This window comes from Microcebus murinus, chromosome 4 (assembly GCF_040939455.1).
Source record: "Microcebus murinus isolate Inina chromosome 4, M.murinus_Inina_mat1.0, whole genome shotgun sequence".
NCBI lineage: Eukaryota > Metazoa > Chordata > Mammalia > Primates > Cheirogaleidae > Microcebus > Microcebus murinus.
The window spans coordinates 4007279-4029948 of NC_134107.1; the positions used below are offsets into that span (position 1 = coordinate 4007279).

The 22670-nt window shown below is 48.4% G+C and overlaps 1 protein-coding gene across 4 annotated transcripts in view; it reads left to right on the forward strand.

Moving 5' to 3' along the window:
- Positions 1-22670, forward strand: part of GATAD2A (GATA zinc finger domain containing 2A) — a 98319-nt gene that overhangs the window by 19686 nt on the left and 55963 nt on the right. The window lies entirely within an intron of this gene.

A 22670-nucleotide genomic window follows, 5' to 3' on the forward strand; every position in this document is an offset into this window, starting at 1 on the left:
AACAAAAATGTTAGAGCCCTTACCACTGAGTTTGGTTGAGGACCATCAGCACGTGCTAACATCTGACAGGCTGTACAACTCATGCTTGTCTACAGAACTGCCTGCTTGGACTCTGGTGTTTCTGTGCCATCAAATGGAACAGGCAGGGCTATTTTCTCTATACCTTTTTCCCCCGATAATTGAGTTAATTTATATGCTCGTTGTAGAAAACTAGGAAGATTATGAAATAGGCGAGTGGGTGAAGTCTTCATGAGCAGCTGACCTGGGGTAATAGAGCATCCCTGGGATTCCCTCCCAACCCTTGTGTGGTTGGGATTGTGGCAGAACCAGAAGAACGAGTTGGCAGTGTCATGGTTTGAAGCTTAGAGAACTGTGCTCTCTGCTAAGTGTGGTCATTTGTTAGAATGGTTGTTCTTGAGTTATCTGCACTGTTTCAGCAGGTGACTTAGTCTGGCCTCAGATTGCTAGTCTTCCAGGTAACAGGATTTATTTTATGTGCTAACTTTGCAAAGATGTGTTTTTGAATTGAATTAGGAAGGCAGCCTGTTAAGAAGGTTGAGATGAAAAAGTCAGGGATCTTGAAGTGCTTGCAGCCAGGTGTAGTGAGACTGGTGCTCTCAGAAACAAAAGTGCTGGCTGGGGACAGATCCTGCTGGAGCTTTGGTTCTCGCAGATTCTCACAAATGTGATGGAGGACTTTTTTGTCAAGAGAATGTCAGACTATGGGCTTTCTTGCCCCTCCCCCACCCCGTGCTTTCCAGGCTGTATTTGTGACCTCTTTTTGTCTGATGGAAATGTAGGTTAGTCTTTTAGAAGACAAAGAAATTTACTCTAATAGAATACCTGCAGGTAGCATCAGGAAGTGATTGGGAAGCCATGAAACCCTCCATGGTGTGGGGGAAAGGGGCCTCAGTGAGAATGTCTCATATTTGCACATCCAGTGCCCTTTGCAGCTTCTCTGTCCCCATACCCGCTTTCTCTCTCTTGATCCTCCCAAAGGCACCCCTTTCACAGGTGAGTTTGTCAGGGCACTTGCCTGTCTCTTCTGATTGCCAGTTCTAGGATTCCTTACATGAAGGGGCTCCAGCTATCAGACATACTATCTGTGAGGAGTGTGGAGGCCAGCATCCGAGTTAGTACGTGCTGACAGTTAGTACATCCTGCAAGTCCAGGATGGGCAGTGCCTGAAAAGGGGCTTCCAGCAAGTTGAGGTAGGAGTTTTTGGGGAGATTTGAAGTGGTAGGACTTGGAGGCTGCTGGGCCTCAAAGATAGTCGGGTGTTAACTGTGGCTGCAAGGAGGGCAGAGCCATTATAGGGCGTGTGGTAGTGCAGGATTAGAGAGAGAGTTCACTTGTTTGAAGGATTGAAGAATCCTTCAGCTGATCCTCCTACAGCTCTATCTCAGGACCCGGAGCTACCCAGCCTGCCTTGCTGGTCAGATCTTTTGGTTTGAACCTTGAAACTTAACTCAGCCTAAATAGGTGGTGCCTTTGAGCACATGTTAAAAATATTGCTGCATTATGGTGAAAGACTGGCTCTTCCTGTGCTGGGGAGGCCACTGCAAGTCCAGGGCTGTTTGCTTAGTGAGGCCACAGGCCCAGGTCTTTGTAGTGGCGACATGGACAACCTGGTTTTGCCTCAGACAGCCTGGTGTGAGCCCTGCCTGGCCAATTCCTAATGATGGGACCTTGCTGAACCTTGCCCTGTTTCCCATTTCTATAAAAGGGGGTTTACTTACTATCAGGGAAGGCTGTGTTGGGAGTGAGATAGTAAATGCAAGTGATCTACCCCAGCACCTAGTGCATGTCCATGTCCAATAACTTGGAGTTCAGTTGTGACTGTAACATGCTGTTGTGACTATAATGGATGAGCCAGAGCAAAAAGGCATTAACAGTTGCCCTGCCTTTCCTGTGGGGAACACCTCCATCCTTGTGGGCAAATCGTCACTGTTGTGTGTACCCCTTGGAGACATGCTTCAGCTTTGTGCCACAGCCCATCCCCACTGTCCAGATGGAAGGAAGCAAAGTCCCCTACAGGGGGGTGATACTTGCCAGCATTACCTTGCTGATTATTTTGCTAGTGGGACTCAGCCTTTCAGATTTCAGACTTTGTATGTTTTTTTCCACTAGCCTTGGGGCCTTCCTGGTGATAAGGAATGGCTGGGTTGGTTGTGCCCCATCCCAAGAGGCAGCCTCTTTCCTGACCCAGGCTTGCTGAAGCCCACATCCTGACATTCAGGGATAGCCTTGGCACCTGTGAGATCGGACGCTGTTTGCCAGGCAGATCTGTCACGGGCTCCTGCCTTTGGGAACTGAGAAGGGGCCCTTGTACCTCTGGCTTTATCCCTGAGTGGACTGTGGCCAGGGATGGATGGAGGTTATTTGATGGTGCGCACAGTAGCAACTGGGAGAGCCAGGGTAAATCTCATTTTCCTTCTGGACTTCTCTTCCAGACTTAACAGCTCTCTGGCCAGCTTGGGAGTTGGACACATCTGGCTTTGTCACTGACTATGGGTAGTTTACTGCTTTTCAGCCTTGGGCGGGTCACCTGGCCCTGTGGCCTCAGCTTTCTCATCTGTTGATGGGGACAGTATCTTTGACCATCTTAGGATGGCTGTGAGAACAAGTGCGAAATTTTCACAAGGAGTAAGGGGTATTCCAGCCTCTGTTTCTCCCGTTCACCTTGGAGCCAAAATCCTTCTCCCTCCAGATGACAACTGCACAACAATCCCCTGAGCATCTGACATCTCATTTATCCACAGTGAAACAGATTGAGGAGCTAGGTTTGTTTTATAACAGAACCCCCACTGGAAGCTAACAATTTGGGGGTAGTCAGAATTTATCATAAGGAGATTGACTTAAAAAGTCTGGTTGTGTAATCCTAGCACTTTTGGAGACCTAGGCGGGCGGTTAGGAGTTCGAAACCAGCCTGAGCAAGAGTGAGACCCTGTCTCTACTATAAATAGAAATAAATTAATTGGCCAACTAATATATATAGAAAAAATTAGCCAGGCATGGTGGCGCATGCCTGCAGTCCCAGCTAGTCGGGAGGCTGAGGCAGTAGGATTGCTTGTGCCCAGGAGTTTGAGGTTGCTGTAAGCTAGGCTGATGCCACAGCACTCACTCTAGCCTGGGCAACAAAGTGAGACTCTGTCTCAAAAAAAAAAAAAAAAAAAGTCTGGTGGTATCCAGAAGAGAAGAGACAAACCCTGTGGCCCTAAATCTGCATATAATGCCCATATGACATTTCCTCTGATCATAGCTGTTCTGTGCAATTAGCCTTTGAGTCAGTGGTTGTTAAACTTTACTCTGCACATTCTTACCTTAGAGGCAGCTGCTCACCCTGGCCTTGAAGGTAAATGAGTTTCAGGCTAGTATGATAGGTCTCGATTTACAATGGTTAGATTTAAGATTGTTTATTGGGATGTAATCCCATTATAAGTGGAGGAGTTTCCTTTGGTTTATGATGGGGTTATGGTTTCTCCTGAATGCAGATCATTTTCATACTATGTAAAGTTGAAAAATTGTAAGTTGAACCTTTGTAAATTGGGGACAGGCTGTTGTATTGCCAGCATTGAATGCATTTGCCTTGGGCTAATATTGTGATCAAACCCATTGTAAGTCGAGGAGCATTCTGTATTCATGTCACTGGAGTTTGGCATTGGTGGATTGTTGTGGTAGTGTCAACAGATTTTTAGTTTTCTTGTGTGTTTTGGGCAGGCTCTCTCTGCCAGCAAGTTCTGAAAACTGCTGCTCCACTTTCCTTTACATCCACAGGAACATTTTTCCCAGTTGCTCAATGTGACTGGAGAAAGTAGAGTGGAGAATTGAACTCTTGGTCTGAAGGCATTGATTGAATTGGTTGAGTCACTGAAGACCTGTGCTGTTCTCAGGACTTGCTTGTCATCGAAGGATCACCTGAACTTCATTTTCTGTTGTTTCCTTGGACTTGCAAAGGGTTAATGCCTGACCCCTCAATGGTGTCGTTCTCACAGAGGATTCTGTAGCCAGCTCCCTTCCTGGGATTCTCTTATACTCCTAACCCAGGGAAAACCTCCTGGTGTGTTTGGCATTTTCCTTAATATGCTTTTTTGATTGACTGACCTTCCTAGTAGTTTGTGTGGGGATCATCTGTCTCCTGCCTCCCCTCCCTAGACCTTTGGTCAAGTTTTTAGTATTGAGTCTTTTTCCTTTTGTCTCTTTTCCCCACTGTATAAGCTACGTTTCCTGATGCTGAAGTCTAGGAGGCCGGGGCAGGGTGAGAGCCTCAGGTGTCAGTGCTAGGAGTTGCCTGGTCTGCTTTTGAAGTTTTCTTGGGCAAAGATATTATTAGTAACTTAGTGTGGATTGAAATGTAATTGTAGCCTTACCGTCAATTTGTATTTATTAGGCCATAGTCTTAGAAATGTAGCTGTTTTTGGTAGTTGGGCAGCTGACAAATTAGGATTCTACCTGGGACTTACTGTCTTCTCTGCTCTGTTCCACTGAACCCAACACTGGGCCCATGGACTTCAAGATGTGCAGGGCAGCCCTTATGAGGCCCAAGTGGAGGAGTGGCCTGCCCAAGCTTGTCTTGCAGAAGGAATGAGTGGAGTACATAACTCCCTGTTCCCTCCTGGAGCTTGCTCGGTCTTTCTGATCTCTCTTGTTCTTACTGATTTCTTTGTGGCCTGATTAATTTTGTTTTGTTTTAGCTTCCTCCTCTATTTATGTAGGTCCATTGGCCAGTTTCCTTCCGCAGGGCTTTGTCCCTTTTGAATCCTGAGGTCATTGTGCGTGTCCGTAGTGTGAGATGGTACAGGACACTGGGAGGAAGAGCTTAGGGCTGCCTTATAAAAAAAAACAAAACAAACTTGAGTGTTTCTTGTTCTGAAAATGAGTGGGTGATAGCTTCAAATTTTAAGAGCATAAAACTATTTTCCCTCCTTTATTATAAATAAAGTAATTATGCTTGATTTGTAGACATCCTTCAGATAGATGATAATGTGGGTAACCATTTCAAAATGCAAAACAAATAGCCCATGGAAATGGGGAGGGACAGACGAAATGTCAGGTCCTGCACCAGCTCCGATGGTCGTCTGTGCTAGTCCAAGGCAAGAGCAAGGGCCTTAACACTTTGCTGAGGAGGCTGGATGATTCTAGAACAGCACAACCTGGCTGCTAAAAACATTAAGGGAGGTTATTTCTTGCATATCCTTTATATCTGAAGGAGTCAGTTCTGGCTGCTGGAGTGGTCGTCAAACCTGGTTAAGGGCTTACTCTTCTCTTTGGGGAGTACAGAGGGGGTTCCTCTTTCTAGAGATAAGATTAGGTGACCTTGGCACAAAAGGCAATAAAAGTGGACAGGTCACCTGGGGAAGGAGCTCAAGCATTGAGTGAGCAGCTCAGAGACTTGCACCCACCTTCTGTGAAGTTTAAGATGCTGGAAGCTTATCCACCCTGTTGCCTTGGTTTATTGCAGTAGAAAAAAGGACACTTAAATTGCTTAGAAAAATTAGGGAACTTTGATCTGTTTAAACAGTCTTCTGAGTCTGTGAACCAGACTGGCTTTTGTTTTTTAAACTTATTTTTAAAAGGTAATCCCATCAACATTTAAGAGCCTAGGTAGGCTACTCCAGTAGGTGCCACATGCAATGAAATGCAATCTGGGCTTTGCATCACCACACAGTGAAGTGCCCAGAGCAGAAGATGTGTTACTGGCTGTGGGACTGTAGGCAGAGCTTCTCAGCCAGTAGGCTGGCATGAGTGCCATGGATGCAGAGATGTCCCTGTGGCCAGGTGGCCCCAGCCCCTGGACGGCTTCTCGGGCTGTGAATAGCCTTGTTTTACTCCAGCATGCTGTACAGACATAATCCTTATTACATGCTGTGACCTGAAAAAGATGGGGCATCTGACCTGTTAGCCACAGATGCACATTGTTCTGAGAAGGGAGATGGTTTTCTTGGTCTCAGGGCAGCCATTGCTCCTGTGGAGAAGGCTTGAGATACTGCACTCTGCACTAGTGGAGTGTCAGGGAGGGATGGAGTCAGTAGTTCACCCTCCTGTACTGAAGTATTCATGGAAAGTCATAGTGGGAAATAAGGTCAGAAAACACAGGTTGTAGTGGTTATTGTTGACGCCCTCAAATAGGAGACTGTTTATACTTCATTCTAGAAGCATGGAGAGCCCTCAAAGGTTTCTGAGCAGGAGAATGTCAACTTCAGTTGGGCAGGGAAGCCAGCTGTGGGGGAAAAGGCAGGCATGAACTAATACGGCCTTGGATTTGTCTGACGGGGAATAAAAAGCAGGGACAGGTGCCAGAGACACTGTGCAGGAAGATTGGGTGGGATTAACTGGATACCAGGGGCTGAGGACAATTCATCTGTTGGTTGGACAACTGTTGGAGTCCCTTCCCTCCTCAGCAAGGCTGGGGTCCAGTGATGGGGGAGATGGCCCATTCCTGCCCTGGGTGGGGGGGTCTTAGAGTCTCCTGGAGACAGACCAGGGTGCTGTGAAGCAAACATCCGGGCACCCTGAGGGAGAGGGTGGGTAGGCAGGAGAGGTGTCTGAGAGGTGGCAGCTGAGCAAGGACTGGAGGGTGATTCAGGACCCCAGATTGCAGGGTTTTGGTTTTAGAGGTGCTGAGTTGGAGGAGTGGTTGGGCAGAGGTGAGGTGAGCTGGGTTCTGGAGAGGGTGGTCTGGGGCAAGCTGGGTGCTGGTGAGATACCCTGTGACCCCAAGCAGCTAATCTTTGCTTCAGTGGGCTGAGAAGATGCAGTGGATTGAGATGTGGCAGCCCTGTGTGACCATCAGGACCCAAGAGGGGTCATGAACTAAAGGTGCATATCTGTCTGTGACTCTGTCTGATTGACTGACTCCAGGGGACAGGGGTAGAACTTTGCCCTTGCATGCCCCCATCTCCAAACTGTGGTGCTTTGTCTTGGGTGAAAGTGTAATAAATAGTAGTTGAATGAATAAACTATCTGAGGGACCATCTCACAAACACAGGAAAAGTTTGTTCTGCTCTGCTCTTATGAGTGAAGTACTAATGGATAGAGGTTAGAGGGACACAGACCTTAACTTAGCCTGAGAAAGAGCTTTCTAACAATTTGAGCATCTGGAAAGAGGCTTGATGTGAACCCAGAGCCCTGGGAGCTGGTTGGGAACCTGCATTTTCTAGATTTTGAGGATTTTCCAGCTTGAGGTTTTGGATACTTTTCCAGAAAGACCCAGAGTGATTATGACACTTTTCTGAAACAGCCACATGAATTATTCTAACAGCTGCTGCTTGCTGGTTTTAGGAAGTTTCCTTGCTTCATGCATTGCTCAAATGTTTTCAAATCATGGCTCTTTTGGCAGAGTTTGGGGGAGAAGACAGGTGGGTGTCCCGCCATGACACTGGTTTTTGAGGGTGGGGAGGGGTTGTGGTCACAGGAGGGAAAGGAGCCTTGGTGATTTGGACCTGAATAAAGATGACTTGGCATCTGGCTGGTGATAACTAAGACCCTGTCAGGATCCTGATTTGGGGGTTAGGGATGGGAGTCAGGTGGGGAGGGCTAGGATGTGCCCTGGCCACTGCCCAACCCAGAAGCCCTCCTAGCTGGGTCTGGACTGTGTCCCAAACTCTCCTTGCTGTGTCAGTGGCCAGGGGACCTGTCTTTTTCCCACTGGTGTGTGTCTGCTTTGGTCACTGCCCCACATGTGTGAGTGCTGAGTGCTGTTTGAGGGGGAAGAAGAAGTAAGGGACCTCTGCACTCAAACTCCCTGTTGATGGATCCTGGTTTGCTCCTGCAGTGGCCTAAGCATGTGGTCGGCGTGTGTGTATGTATGTCTCCTTGGAAATGAAGATGAGAATCGATCCTGGTTTATGACATAGGCTGCTGGGGCGTGTTTATCACGTCCTTCGAGCCCCTTCCCTCATCTTGTATGCTGGCAGACAGGGGCTCAGAAATAAGTGTTTTGTCAACAGTGGTCATGTGGTTGTGCCCGTGGGATGCTCTGAGGGTTTTAGTGCGTTTTACAAAAGACAAGGACGTGTGGGTTTGCACAACTGGGCTCACTCATCTGGGAGTTTCTGGCAATTCAACAAAGGGTTAAGTTAGCATGTACTTAGCAGGGGAACTGCAGGTCTGTGCTGGTCTTTACATCTTTGCTTGAGGAATTTTTCCCAGAACCTTGGGAAGGACCTAGCCCGAGGCTGGTCTCAGAGTCAGATTGTCCCTGGTGGTACATTGCTTCAGCTTTCAGCCTGGGCCTAGGAGGTGGCTGACCTAGGTCTGGATTCCCATCTGACTTCTTAACTATGTGACCCTGGGCCATTGCCTTGACATCTCAGCCTCAGTTTCTCATCTGTCACGTGTGGGTATCAGTGGTAGCACCTCATGTGAAGCATGGGTAACAGGTGGGTGCCTCGTGTGAGGTATGGGTGACGGTGGGAGTACTTCATATGAAGTGTGGGCAATAATGGCAGTACCTCGTGTGAAGTGTGGGTAGTAATTGTGGTACCTCATGTGAGTAGCGGCAGTACCTTGTGTGAAGCGTGGGTAATGATGGTAGTACCTTGTTCTGTGGTTATGAGGATTAAATGAACTCAGGCATGTAAAGTGCTGGCACCTCGCCTGGCACAAATAAAGAATTCAGTAATTGTTAGCCACTGTTACACCTTTCTTTTCCCCTTTCAGTAACAAAACCTCTTGTTAACATGTTAAAGATGATTCTCTTGGTGTCCCTGAAAGTTTTCATAAGTGGGCTTTTCCATAGCGCTTTGAATCTGTGTGCCCAGCAGTAGCTTTCTCAGTGAAAGGTCAGGCCCTCCTCTTCCTGCCCCACTGAAGCCTGAGGAGCAGTCAGGGTGAGGCCTGGACCGTGAGTAGGGCAGAGCAGCACCTGTCCTGGCAGCAGCCAGGCCCTTGGGGACAGACAGGCAGGGCCTGGTTCTCAGGCTGGATTAAGGGTTAGGGAGGGAGGGCTGGCCTGGGTCTTTACCGGGTGGCTGCAGGAAGGGGAGGGGGAGGAGGCACGGGCAGCCTTGGCAGTGGGGTGGGCCTCCTTGGAGGAAGAGGAGGCAGGAGGGTCCCAGGCAAGCCTGGCCCAGTGAGGTGAGGTGAGAGGAGTGAGCAGGTGAATGCTGATGGCAGGTGATGTGGGAACACCCCTGCCGCTCCGCAGCTCTTCTAGCCTGTCTAGGCCAACTTCTTAGGGGATGGCTTGCTTGTGGTTGGGCCATCCAGGCAGGCCTGTGCTTTCAGGGACACTGGGGTGAGATAGACTTTGTGGGCACCTGACCACACGGAGAGCAGTGCTTCTCTTGGATGGGCAGTCTGAGTTCTCAAGGCCGGCAACTTAGATGTGTGAAGGGCAAAAAAAGTATGCGCCGGCCCCATCCACTGGAGTGGAGCCCGACATGTGCAGCCACTTTGGTGTGGGCAAGGGGAGGAAAAAGCCTAGTCCGTGGCGGATGTGGGCTTTGTGTGGCAGTCCTGCCTCTTGGGAGTTCCCTGGCTTACTCTGGGGTTGAGTCTCAGATGCAGGCACAGTCCGCTGAGGAGATACTGTAAGGCTGCATAGGCTCACGGACTTCTTAAGCCAGAAATTGGAGTGAAATTTGCATTGTACATTATAAACACATTAGTGTCTTAGTACTTCAGCCTCTTACCAGCAAGGAAAACGCCCACTTGAGGCAGAAGCAGCAAGCGTATTTGGGGGCTCCTGGTTTTCTTGATGTCCCGCTCCTCTTGGAGTGGGTTATCCAGGCGTCTGACTCCCTGGGGCAGTTTCCTCCCTGCTTGCTCCCTAGAAGCTGGCTAGTTGGCCACATATGCAGAACTCCCCCCAACTGTCAGGGTCCCATGTCCGCCTGTACCTCCTCTCCCCAAGTCTCATGTTCCTTTTGGGAGGCTGGGGACCCACTGGGCTCTTGTGAGGATTGAGTGATGGGAGTTGTAGTAGGGCTCTGAGAAACTCTGCCAGCTGAGAGAAGTCAGGGGCAGCCCACCCTCATCTCTTCCTCATCTCATCTAAGACTTCAGGGAGGCTCTGCTTCCTCCAGCTTGGCCTCAGTTTACCCTGTAAGGGCTGGGGATGGTGAGGAGAGCTGAAAGTTCTAGGAAACGCTTTCAGGAGCCCCTGCTGTTCTGGGTATCCCCCAATGATGCTTTTGTTGTTTGATACATTGTCAAGAAGGTGTGGAGCCCTGCATCTCTCTATTCTTAATTGGGGTGTAGAGCTCCAGCCGTGATTCACTGATAGATGTTGCAATTGTTACAGTTTATTCTTTCATACTTTGCAGCATTTTAAAGTCAATCAACACTATTTTTGTGATGGCTGTGGTGTATCATCAGAGTTTGTGGCAGCCATGAAGCATCTAGGAACCAGCTCGTTCGTGAGGCCCCGGGAGCCCTGGGCCATAGGTGCCATACTGTGGTGTGGCTGGTGGGCACTTCGGCCAAGTCTGAGAATTTGCCAGATTGACTGACTTGGCATGCCATAGTCAGAGAGGTTGAATTCTGCCCATTTGCAGAGGAAGCTTGGCGGATTTCTAGAATTCTCTTTCACAGAGGGTAGGGGTGGCATGGGCAGAGTGTGTGGGGACATTGAGGCTCACCAAATCCACTCTCTTGTCCTAAACTGGACTTGGAGGTGTCTGGAAGGTTTGTGGGTGGATGACACTGACCTTGCTGCTTGCCTGGGTACTCACCAGCCACTCCGGATTTGGAACTAGGTAGACCCTTTAGTATTCTGGAAACCATCAGTTTAAATAGACCTCTGTCACTTGTTCCCAGTCTTCTGTTACCACCCTTGGAGGATCCTTGGGGATAAAGATGGCAGAGGCCATCTGAGGCTGGAAGTCTGTCCTGCAGTGTGACAGATGGTGGACGCTTTCTTTGATGGTGAGCAAGTGGCCAGCCTTGCCTCCTAGGAAGTGCCCAAGTGCCACAGGGGCACCTTCCCTGGGGCGTGGGGGGACTAAAGGTGAAAACCGGATCCTCCACCAGGCCATGTGATGGTCTGTCCCTCTTCGGTGAGATTTCTGCTATCCTAGTTGCCGCTAACTGAACAGAATGGTCAGTGTCATCCTGGATGTTACCAGGATAAGTTACCATGAACATACTGTGGGTGGATTTTGTTTGGATTTCAGGACCATGAAATTCTTTTCCCACAGGCCTCAGTCTCCATTTGTATATAGTGGGGGGCCTCCTGGAACGCTCCTCCCTCTGGGTACTCTTGAACAGCAGTAGCAGTTTTCTCAAAGAAAAATATCCTGGAAAGTGAGATACTGGTTCTCAGGCCAGACTCCTGGGGCAACACCTGCGCAGGTTCCCAGATTGCTGTAGTCAGTGGCTTATTCACCAGGACCTGTTTGAAGACAGGGCAGACGCCTGGATGGGGAAGTAAATTCTGGGCACAGGGCCTTCAGGAGGATGCTTGCTCTGCAGAGTCTTGGGATAATTTACTGGTCTTTGCCCTGCTGGCGAATGTGCAGATCAGGGTTGGTGCCTGTGTTGTCACAAAGTGGCCACCTCTGCCTGGAGTGACTTGAGGGCTTTTCCATGGAGAAGGTGTTCACCTGGGGGCTTTGCTTTTTACCCTTTGAAACTCCTGTGGCTGGGGTCTGGGACCATTCAGAGGTAATAGAAGCTCTGTCCATTGGTGAAGGGAGGATTCTCACCTTTCCAGGAGGTGACAGGTGTGTGACAGGTAAGGTGTTACTGTTTTTTTGGTTTTTTTTTTCCTGTTTTTTTTTTTAAGCATATTATGGGGGTACAAATGTTTAGGTTACGAATGTTGCCCTTGCCCCCCAGGTGTTATTGCTTCTTGAAAAGTAAACTTGGAAACTTGCCACAAGAATAGAATGGTTGGCCGGGCGCGGTGGCTCACGCCTGTAATCCTAGCACTTTGGGAGGCCGAGGCGGGCGGATTGCTCAAGGTCAGGAGTTCGAAACCAGCCTGAGCGAGACCCCGTCTCTACCAAAAATAGAAATAAATTAATTGACCAACTAAAAATATATATACAAAAAATTAGCCGGGCGTGGTGGCGCATGCCTGTAGTCCCAGCTACTCGGGAGGCTGAGGCAGTAGGATCGCTGAGCCCCGAGATTGAGGTTGCTGTGAGCTAGGCTGATGCCACGGCACTCACTCTAGCCTAGGCAACAAAGTGAGACTCTGTCTCAAAAAAAAAAAAAAAAAAAAAAAGAATAGAATGGTTGGAGGTTTTATTTCTGGGTGTGAAATGAAAAAACTCAGTAGCTGACTGTAAAGCTATATAGCTGGTTGAGATGTTGCACCACATAGAGGCCACTTGGGTGGTAATTTCTTGGGGACAAGGCTGGCTGCTGTTGGAACTATTGGTGTTCCGCTGCGAGGGAGGTGGTGTCTTCTGCAGGAGGGGCTCTTTGTTTGTTTGTTTATTTATTTATTTATTTTATTTTGGCATATTATGGGGGTACAGATTTTAAGGTTTCAATAAATGCCCATTTCCCCCCCTGTTTTTTTTATTTACTTATCTTTTTAAAGACAGGGTCTTCCTCTGCTGTCCAGGTGGGAGTGTAGTGGCATGATCATAGCTTACTGTGACCTCAAATTCCTGAGCTCAAGCGATCCTCCAGCCTCAGCCTCCCGAATAGCTGGATTACGGGTGTGCACCACCATGCCTGGCAGCGCCTGGTCATCGTGGGTTTTTTTATGATCCTTTCTCCCAAATTTTCCTATTTTCACTGGTTCTGCAACTCAGATGCTCCCTCTTCAGACTCCTCCCACTCTCTTATTAGTGTCATTCCAGGAGGACTGTGTGAGTTTTTTGGTTACACAGGTGCACATGCAAAGGAAATGACCCACTTGCCCAAGGCAAACTAGATGGGAATCCCCCCAGACAATCATATTTACCCCTCTACCTCTTAGTCTCTTCAAGGAGTACTTGACTGAGAGATAATTGGGGTGCTTTGGACATTTCTGATCTGAAATGATTGGCTAACACCCTCTGCCGCCTTGTTCAAGTTGGGTACCTCAAGTGGTGTCCCTTGGTGTTTTGTTTTCCATGCAGCATCTGTGGAGTCAGCCTGGCAGACAGCTGTCCAGTGTGGCGCTCCTGTGGGCCTAGCTCTATCTGCAAGACAGGTGGGCTTGGTGCTCAGAACTCAATGTAGTTAGCATTTTCCTCTTCAGTGACGTTGATTGGTGGGCACTATTGAGCTGGTTGTCTGGAGTCTCCCTTGTCTAGAGTTGAATGTGACCGGAGTTTAGGGCTCACACCCCTGTGGGCCTGTGTGAGGCTCCCTGAGTCTAGTTCCAGGGAGAGGATTTGGGATGGGCTGTGATGTCTCTGGCTTACACTTAGAAGAAAAGTTTGTGCCCAAGACAAGCTAGTCATCTTCACCATTCACCCAGCAGGCATTTCTTGACTCCCTTGGCTGTGGGACAAGGCTGGAACAGGCATGTCCCCAGAGAGGTAGTATGCTTCTGTAGCTAAGATCTGGGGTGAGACTGGCGTTCTCAGGGTCTATCCCAAGGGTTTCCAGTGCTTTTTCATGCAGCTTATTTGGAAGTGGAGCGAAGGACTGTTTGGTAGTGGAGCCTGTCAGGGGCATGGCTGGGCTGGGAGCAGGGTTCCAGAGCCATGCTTTGTTTGAGGCTTTGGGTATACCAGGCTCATTGAGTTTGTTTTCTACACACTTTGGCCCCAAAGGGTTAAAGTGATGCAGGTATCTCTACCATGAGGATATTATGCTGAGTGAAATATGTTAGACTGGCCGGGTGCGGTGGCTCACGCCTGTAATCCTAGCACTCTGGGAGGCCGAGGCGGGTGGATCGCTCGAGGTCAGGAGTTCAAAACCAGCCTGAGCAAGAGCGAGACCCTGTCTCTACTATAAATAGAAAGAAATTAATTGGCCAGCTAACATATATAGAAAAAAAAATTAGCCGGGCCTGGTGGCACATGCCTGTAGTCCCAGCTACTCGGGAGGCTGAGGCAGGAGGATTGCTTGAGTCCAGGAGATTGAGGTTGCTGTGAGCTAGGCTGACGCCATGGCACTCACTCTAGCCTGGGCAACAAAGTGAGACTCTGTCTCAAAAAAAAAAAAAAAAAAGAAAAAAAAAGAAATATGTTAGACTCAGAAGGACACCTACCTATATCAGGTCCCTAGAGTTGTCAAATTCATAGGGACAGAAGGTAGAATTGTGGGTGCCAGGGGCTGTGGGGAGAAGGGGATATGGAGTGAGTTAGTGTACAACGGGGACAGCGTTTCAGTTGGGGAAGGTGAAAAAGTTCTGGAGATGGGTGGATGATGATTGCACAACAGTGTGAATATGTTTAATGCCACCGAACTGTACACTTAAAATGGTTAAGATGTAAGTTTTATGTATGTTTTACCACAGTAAAGAAAAAAAGTGAACCTTTCTGGTTTCAGAAATATCCTGCATCCTATGAGAACATGTATTTTATCCTCTAAGAATTAGCTCAGGGAGAAAGAGACAAAGGCACTCACTGATGGCCTGCCCTGTGCCAGTTACTAGGGGGGATTAAAATAAAAAGATGCGTATGGTTCTAGAAGGCTCATTGTAACATCATCTTGGGAGCGGAGCGTTGGAGCACAGAGATTCTGTGGGTTTTCTTCAGTCCCCGGAGGGATGGGACCTGGATACACTTCCTCCGGCTTGGCGAGGTGATCCTAGGACCTGAAATCTGCAGGGAACTTAAGGAGAGTCTGTTCCAGGGCACTGCTTGGGGATTGCAGGTAATTCTCATTTTCCTGTAGGTATATTTGTCAGTGAATTCCCTTAATATGGCACATTGATATTTTTATTGATGTGTTTATATAGGAGGGGAGAAACCAGTTCCTAGATTCTCGTTTTTAACTTAGAAGTCATTTTCTCTTTTGTTCTTGTGACATTTTCTTCAGGTGTCCTTTTTTTTTTTTTTTTTTTTTGAGACAGAGTCTCACTTTGTTGCCCAGGCTAGAGTGAGTGCTGTGGCATCAGCCTAGCTCACAGCAACCTCAAACTCCTGGGCTCAAGCAATCCTCCTGCCTCAGCCTTCCGAGTAGCTGGGACTACAGGCATGTACCACCATGCCCGACTAATTTTTTCTATATATATTAGTTGGCCAATTAATTTCTTTCTATTTATAGTAGAGACGGGGTCTCGCTCTTGCTCAGGTTGGTTTCGAACTCCTGAACTCAAAAAACGATCCGCCCGCCTCGGCCTCCCAGAGAGCTAGGATTACAGGAGTGAGCCACCGCGCCCGGCCAGGTGTCCTTTTTTTTTTTTTTTTTTTGAGACAGAGTCTCACTTTGTTGCCCGGGCTAGAGTGAGTGCCGTGGCGTCAGCCTAGCTCACAGCAACCTCAAACTCCTGGGCTCGAGTGATCCTTCTGCCTCAGCCTCCCGGGTAGCTGGGACTACAGGCATGCGCCACCATGCCTGGCTAATTTTTTATATATATATCAGTTGGCCAATTAATTTCTTTCTATTTATAGTAGAGACGGGGTCTCGCTCAGGCTGGTTTTGAACTCCTGACCTTGAGCAATCCGCCCGCCTCGGCCTCCCAAGAGCTAGGATTACAGGCGTGAGCCACAGCGCCCGGCCTAGGTGTCCTTTTAATATCGCAGTGCATCAAGCATCCTGACTATTAAACACTTAAACATTCAAATAATTCCTAAATTCTCAGCATCATCTACATGTAGACATCTGATTTCTGGGCATTTTCAGTATGGGGGCTTATGTGCAGGTTTTTTTTTTTTTTTTTTTTTTTTTTTGAGACAAAGTCTCGCTTTGTTGCCCAGGCTAGAGTGAGTGCCGTGGCATCAGCCTAGCTCACAGCAACCTCAAACTCCTGGGCTCAAGCGATCCTGCCGCCTCAGCCTCCCGAGTAGCTGGGACTACAGGCATGCGCCACCATGCCCAGCTAATTTTTTCTATATATATTAGTTGGCCAATTAATTTCTTTCTATTTATAGTAGAGACAGGGTCTTGCTTTTGCTCAGGCTGGTTTCGAACTCCTGACCTCGAGCAATCCGCCCGCCTCGGCCTCCCAGAGTGCTAGGATTACAGGCGTGAGCCACCATGCCCGGCCTTATGTGCAGTTTTGAACTGCTATGTGCACTGCCTGGGCAACCACTGGGGTCAAGGGTAGAAACACTAGAAGCATCCAGGTAGAAGTTGAGGTATTTTGAGGAACAACATTAACCATAGTAGTGAAAGTAAGAACTAATTGCTTCTTTTTGGTACCTGGTGCCAAGGCCTGTCACTTGGTCCTCAGGATGGTCTCGAGGCTGTGGTGGTGGAGTCCAAGCTTTCCAGAGGGCAGGGCAGGGCTCTGGGTCCATGCGAGGACTGTAACTGGGGGTTTTAGGGTGGGGTACTGAACCTCACCATTAGGAAAGGAGGAGGAGAGTGCAGGGTATGGGCACCACTGGCACTGTGGTAGCTCTTGATTCTCAGTGGTGGCCAGAGGGAGGCCGCTGTAGCCTCTGGAACCTCGGGACAACTGTGTGAGGGAGGTGCACCCATCAGCTCCATCGCTGGGAAGCCCTGGGCTCTCACCCCAGGCACTGTGCAGTCACTGTGGCCTTGCCTATCTCCATGTGGCTTCTTCCTGGCGTTGACTTCGCTATTCTAATTAAGGGCAGAGTTTCTGTTGTTGTGTTTTTGCCTTAAGACTGTAGTGAAAACCTCGTCGTTGGGTACTGACACCTCACACAGGATGCCATTTTGCCACATCCTCCTCCGTCTCCATTGGGTGTTGGATGGGGAGATGAGCAAGAGCTCTTTCTCTGCGGGGCGTGTAACCTTTGGGAAGAGAACATAGTAGGATACTCATCGTCAGATAGCTAGTTTCAGCTGGTAGTCTGCGGGGCTGGGAGGGGCTGCTTGGGGAGAGCTGGCCTGAGTAACAGGCACTTGAACCCAAAGGATGGGTGGGAGGAAAGGGAGGAAGGAAGGGCTCTCCCTGCCTACAAACAGCATGTGCAAAGGCCCTGCAGTGGAGGCAGGCGTGGTGGGCAGGCCCTGCAATCGAGAGGAGGCCAGGAGCTTGGCCCTGGGAGCATGGAGCTTGTGTGCTTGTGAACATGCACTTATGTGCACCCAGGGTGGGGCCTTGAAAGCCACAGTGAGGGCTATGAGCACTGGGGGGACTTAGGGGCATTAGGAATGGCTGTGTTGGCTCAGTGTGGGGAGTGGACGAACTCTCCCTCAGCGAGGCTATGGTTACCAAAGCCGAAGGATGACAGGCGGGGGCAGACCAGAGTCCTTGAGGGCACATACTGGCTGCCACCCTAGGGGGTGTCTAAGCTTGAGAGCAGAGATGGGAACTCTGCAGCCCCTGTTGCCAGCTCTGGTTGCCAAGGATGGGCTTGTGCATCCAGCCTCACTGCTGGCTCCTTGGCCCTCCTGGGGCAGGTTCTTTGCATCTCTAGTCTGCTAAGTCATACTGTTCCTCACTCCATGGGGACATGGAGGGTTGATGAGGCTCTGTGCCTTGGGGAGAGCAGGTACTTCTTGTGTCCTGTGGGACTGATCTGAGCACCTCCTCACTGTGCCTCTCTCCTGACTACTTGTCAGTGGCTTGCTGCTCTGGCTAGGGTCACCTCTGCCCCTTTACCCAGAGAGCCTTTTAAATGCTCAGCACAGCCCATCAGGGATACAGTTTCCTCCGGGATCATCCTCCAAGACTCAGTGTTTATGGTTTTGGGCTCTTCTCCCAGGAAAACTTCATTTACTAGAACAGGCAGCAGGCAGTAGTGTGCCGACCCCCAGATTAGAACACTTAAATCTGTGACCCAAGCTAATCCTTCTCCAGCCAGCACACATTGGAACAGGATGGCCCCTGGTCTTCATCAAAATGCTCCACTGTTGCCCTGCCTCAGTTTCTCCCTTCTTGATAGAGCCTGGCAGTCCCTCTCCTTGACATTTTGGCGGTGCATTTGCTAGGACTATTAGCAGAGAGGGTCTGTGCAACCCTTGTTAAGGGGGCACTCAGTTTTTGGAGGACAAGTAAACTTTGTAGACCCAGGGAGAGGGGTGGGAGAAGGTGCAGAGTATCGTTGGGTTTCGTCTCGAACTTTATTGAAAGGCCTAGTGTCATGCTCCCAGGATTGGATTGGATCTAAGGAGGCAAATATTTGGTTGCAGACCTAGTTGAACAATTTTAGAGGCAGCACAAGTGCTTGGTGACTGCGGAGGTGTGCAGCAGCTTCTGTAGGGCTGGGCTTGTGGAAGGGACAACAGGGGATCCCCTGGGGGGACCTTGTAGAGCCCAGGTTTTCTCATCAGTGCCAACAGCCCCAGAGGTGCTGTCCTTGTACTGGCCACGGGTGCTGTAACCCCAGCGTGTCCGCGGGACTGGAGCTCCCTAGACATGGCCAGTGCCTGGCTGTGCCTCCTTCCCTCAAGTTAAAACGAAGCCAACCTCACTTGCCTGAGCCCGAGAGGATAAGATGGTAACAAAGGACTTCTGTTGCCCAAAGTGCAGTGACTTTATTTCATGTAAATCACCATGGCTACCTTCTCTCCAAGTGTTATCTTCCCTCAGAATGAGGAGTCGTAGGGTCGTGTGTGTGTGTGTGTGTGTGTGTGTGTGTGTGTGTGTGTGTGTGTGGAGTACCCAGGTGCAGGGTCAAAGCCAAACCATAATGATTTATCAGGGGAGCAGAAGAGTCTCTCATGAGTTGGTAATTGTGTACTTAAGGGTTACTTGATACTGTTTTAAATGTATGGGTTGGAAATAAAAACAGTAAAAGCTCTCTGAACCCGGCCAATGTGGGGTGGACGGCAAAACAGTCTAAATGATCAGTGAAAAGCGATTACAATTCATTTTAAGGACATGCTCCTGGTTCTGATAATGCTAAGTGGTCTGTGCTTGGTTGCAGCTCCTTTGTGAATCTTGTACTGATTATATTGAGGGGCTGTTGCTGTGGGCTTCTCAGATTGGTGCCTTCTCCTTCAGTGTTAAACCTTCCCTGCCCGTTCATTCAAGAAATATTTATCGAGCACCAGTTATGTGTCAGACACTGTTCTAGGTGCTTGAAATAAAATCAAGTGTCAGGCAGGCAGACACCCCTGCCCTGTGGCATTTACGTTATTGCTGGGTGAGAAAGTCCTTAGAGGATACAGTAGCCACGTTGTGTAGCACGTGGGAAGGGGCCGGTGCTGTGGAAGAGGAGCATCAGGGTAGGGGGGTGGACAGTGGACAGTGGGTAGGGTGGGCCTCTGCAGGAGAGACATTTGAGCAAAGATGAGGATGTGCGGCACTCGGAGGGGTCAGCCATCTGCTGGGAGAGTACTTGAGGCGCAGGGAGTGGCTAGTGCAGACACCCTAGCAGCTACCATTAGGGCAGACCAGTATGCAGACATTCCTCATAAATTCTGTGGAGCTGAATATGGGCTGGGCATTTGTTGGCAATAAGGGATTATTAAGTTTTCAGGTGTCAGTAGTTACTTTTTAAAGGTCATTTTCAATTTGGGACGCAGACTGAACAATTTTTTTTTCTTTTTTTTAAATTAAAAATTATTTTATTTAATTTTTAATACTGTTTTTCTTTTTTTCCGTATAATTACATCAGAATAAACAATTGATTGCTGAAATGACATAGTAGCTGGGATTTTGCCTGAAACATGGAAAGGCTCCAAAATGGGAGGGTTCCTGGTGTGTTGGAGGTGTGGCCAGGGGGCGTGTTTGGCTGGAACAGAGTGAGCAGGCAGACAGGTGGGGGATGGGGTGGGCGGGCTCCAGGAGGGCCTCTGGGGCCAGGAGAGTACAGGGCTTCCCTCTTAGTGAACTTGGAGCAAGGAGTGAAAGCAGGGAGGACAGTGTGGCTTGTAGAAGTGTGAAGAGCGGCTGCACTCTAGATGTGTTTGGTGGCAGAACCAACAGGCTTTCCTGATGGATGGATGGTTGGTGGGAGGAGTCTGTTCAAGAGGGCAACTCCAGATTTCAATCCAAGTGACTGCAAGAATGAATTTGCCCCAAGCTGGACTAGAAAGTTGTGGTGGCGTGCAGAAGTCTGAGGATACCTTAAAACAGCTTGTCTGTTGCGCAGTACACCCGGTGCACTGCGTGTGCTGTGATTTGACCTTCCTCCATGCAGGGGTACTTTACCCCTCCAGGAAGATGCTGTCTCGTGTGTGTTGTGGTCACACAGAGTAGGGTACTTGGATCTTTGTCGAATATTAGTCATCCTCATATGTGTGGATGTTGGTCTACTTGTGTGTCTTTGTGTCCATATCGCGTTCTGATTGTTGGTCTACTTGTGTATCTTTGTGTCCATATCACGTCTTGTAGTAGCTTTATGCTAAGTCTTGAAGTCAGGTGTAGGGTAAGTCCTCCAAATTTGTTCCTGTTTTTCAGTGTCATTTTCATTATTGTGGGTCCTTTGTCTTTCTACGTAAATTTTAGAATCTACTTGTCATTTCTGTAAAAGCATCTCCTGGTAATTTTTGATTGAGATTGCATTGAACTTGTAGATCAATTTGGGAGAGAATTGATAACCTTCTGACCCACAAACAAGACATATGTCTTCATTTATGTAGATTTTCTTTCATTTTGGGGGGCGATGTTTTATTGTAGTTTCTTTATCCTCAAGTATTTCACATTTTTTATGTGACTGTAAATGGATTTTTTAAAGGTTTGAGTTCTGGTTGTTTGTCACCAGTGTATAGAAAGCACAGCTGACTTTTATGTATTGACCATGACCCTGCAGCAGAGCAGCATGGGGCACCTGCTTCTGAGGCTTCCCACCTCTGGGCACAGGGGCCTCAGCTCAGCAGGTATGAATGCATCAGGATTAACACCACCCGTTGGCTTTCCCAGCCGGAATGGGGCCCAAAAAAGCAGCAGAAAGGGTCCTTCCTGAGGAGTTGGCCCTGGCAGTGGCCACAGCTAGCCCTGGGCTCATTAAGGAGGGCACCGTGTAGTTCACTGGTGTTGGCTCTCGTCCTTATTTTGCGAGTTCTCCTGTGGGAGTGTTTCTCACCATCCATGAGCTGTGAATTGCTGTGAACCCAGTTTAAAAATAAAGGTTTCATATCAGAGCAAGCTCCTGGTAGTCATGTTGGTGCAAAGAATGACAACAGAGGTGATGTTGACGCTATTTGGCAAGCTACCACTGACAGAACTGCCTGGGAGTCTGGGATTTGGCTTGTTCAGTAGGTTCTGCCTCTGAATGTCTGATGTCACAAATCAGGAGTGGAAGTCCTGGGTCTGTCTCTCTCTGTGACCTTGGGAGAATGCCTGAGCATTCTTGAGCCTTGGTTCTGTCTGCAAAACAGGCAGCCCCTTCCTCCCTGGACAGTGTAAGCCCCAAGGAGATGCCCTCTGGGGTAGGAGGTGAAGCCACTTCCAATGGGGGTGGGGGAGGTGTAGTCCACAAGTTCCCGGACACATCGTGCCCTCATCTTTATCGAGGGAAGAGTCAGTACTGCCTGGAATGGTTGGTGGTTTCCCTGGGGTCTGTGCCAGAAAATGTGGTGGTGAAGAGGTCATGTTTGAAGAGTGAGACCTGGTGAGCCCTGGGCACCACCTACATGCTCTGTGACCTGGGCAAGTTCCTGAATGTCAGGCTCATCAGATCCCTTATCTGTAAAGTGGGCGTGATCCAGTACCCACCTCAAAGGTGGTCTAGGGGATTCAAAGAGATGCTGTATTTGAGCAGAGTACCTGGAACATGCTATTAAGCACCTATTAAATGTTAGGCATTAGTATTTCTGTTTTAATGTAATCAATACTCATAAAACTTTGAACCATTTATCTGTGTGTTCATATGAAAGATAAAAATAATTTTAGGCTGGTCTAGGTGGCTCATGCCTATAATCCCAGCACTTTGGGAGGCTGAGGCAGGAGGATGGCTTGAGGCCAGGAGCTCAAGACCAGCCTGGGCAACATAGCGAGACCCTGTCTCTATAAACAACAATAAAAAACCCAATTTGCCGGATGTGGGGGCACATGTCTGTAGACCTTGCCACTTGGGAGGCTGAGGTGGGAGGATTGCTTGAGCCCAAGAGTTCAAGGTTACAGTGAGCTATAATTGTGCCACTTCACTCCACCCTGGGTGAGGCTCTTAAAAAAATAATATTTAACCCTTTGCACTAGTGTGACTTGACACATTTAGCATCGGTAGCAGCTCGTGTCGAGCCACACTCGACACATAGTTTCACCCTGGGGGAAGGGGGATTTTTGTCTATTTTTCCAGTATCTTTTCTTGTTTTCATTAGCATGAAAGGACAAGTAAAATGTAAATGCAGAGATGGTACACTAACTTCCAGGGGTAGATTATTATCCACTAACTTAGAGCAACGTTTAGATGGAAAGTTCCATGTAATCACACCTCACCCTCACAAAAAACACAAAGATTGTGTTGTTTGTTCTAACAGAAAAATCAAAGGAGGAAGAAGAGAGACGATTTATGTTTGCGAAACGTGAATATAAACCAGGTCTTCATGTGGGTGAATGTTTCAAAAAATATCACACCATGAAAAATTAGAGAGATTAAAATTACTCTTTGAATGTATCAATAATTTGAAATATAAATAAATCCAAATAAGTTTGTATGAAAAGAAACTCCAGTTTTTTATTCTACTGCCATGCTTTGTAAAATCTGAAGTATTTAAAAAATTAAATCCCGAGTAGAATATAGGAATCGAGAAAAAAGCGAGTGCAAAGTGTTAAATTTGACTGGCTAAAAAACAATAATAATTTATTT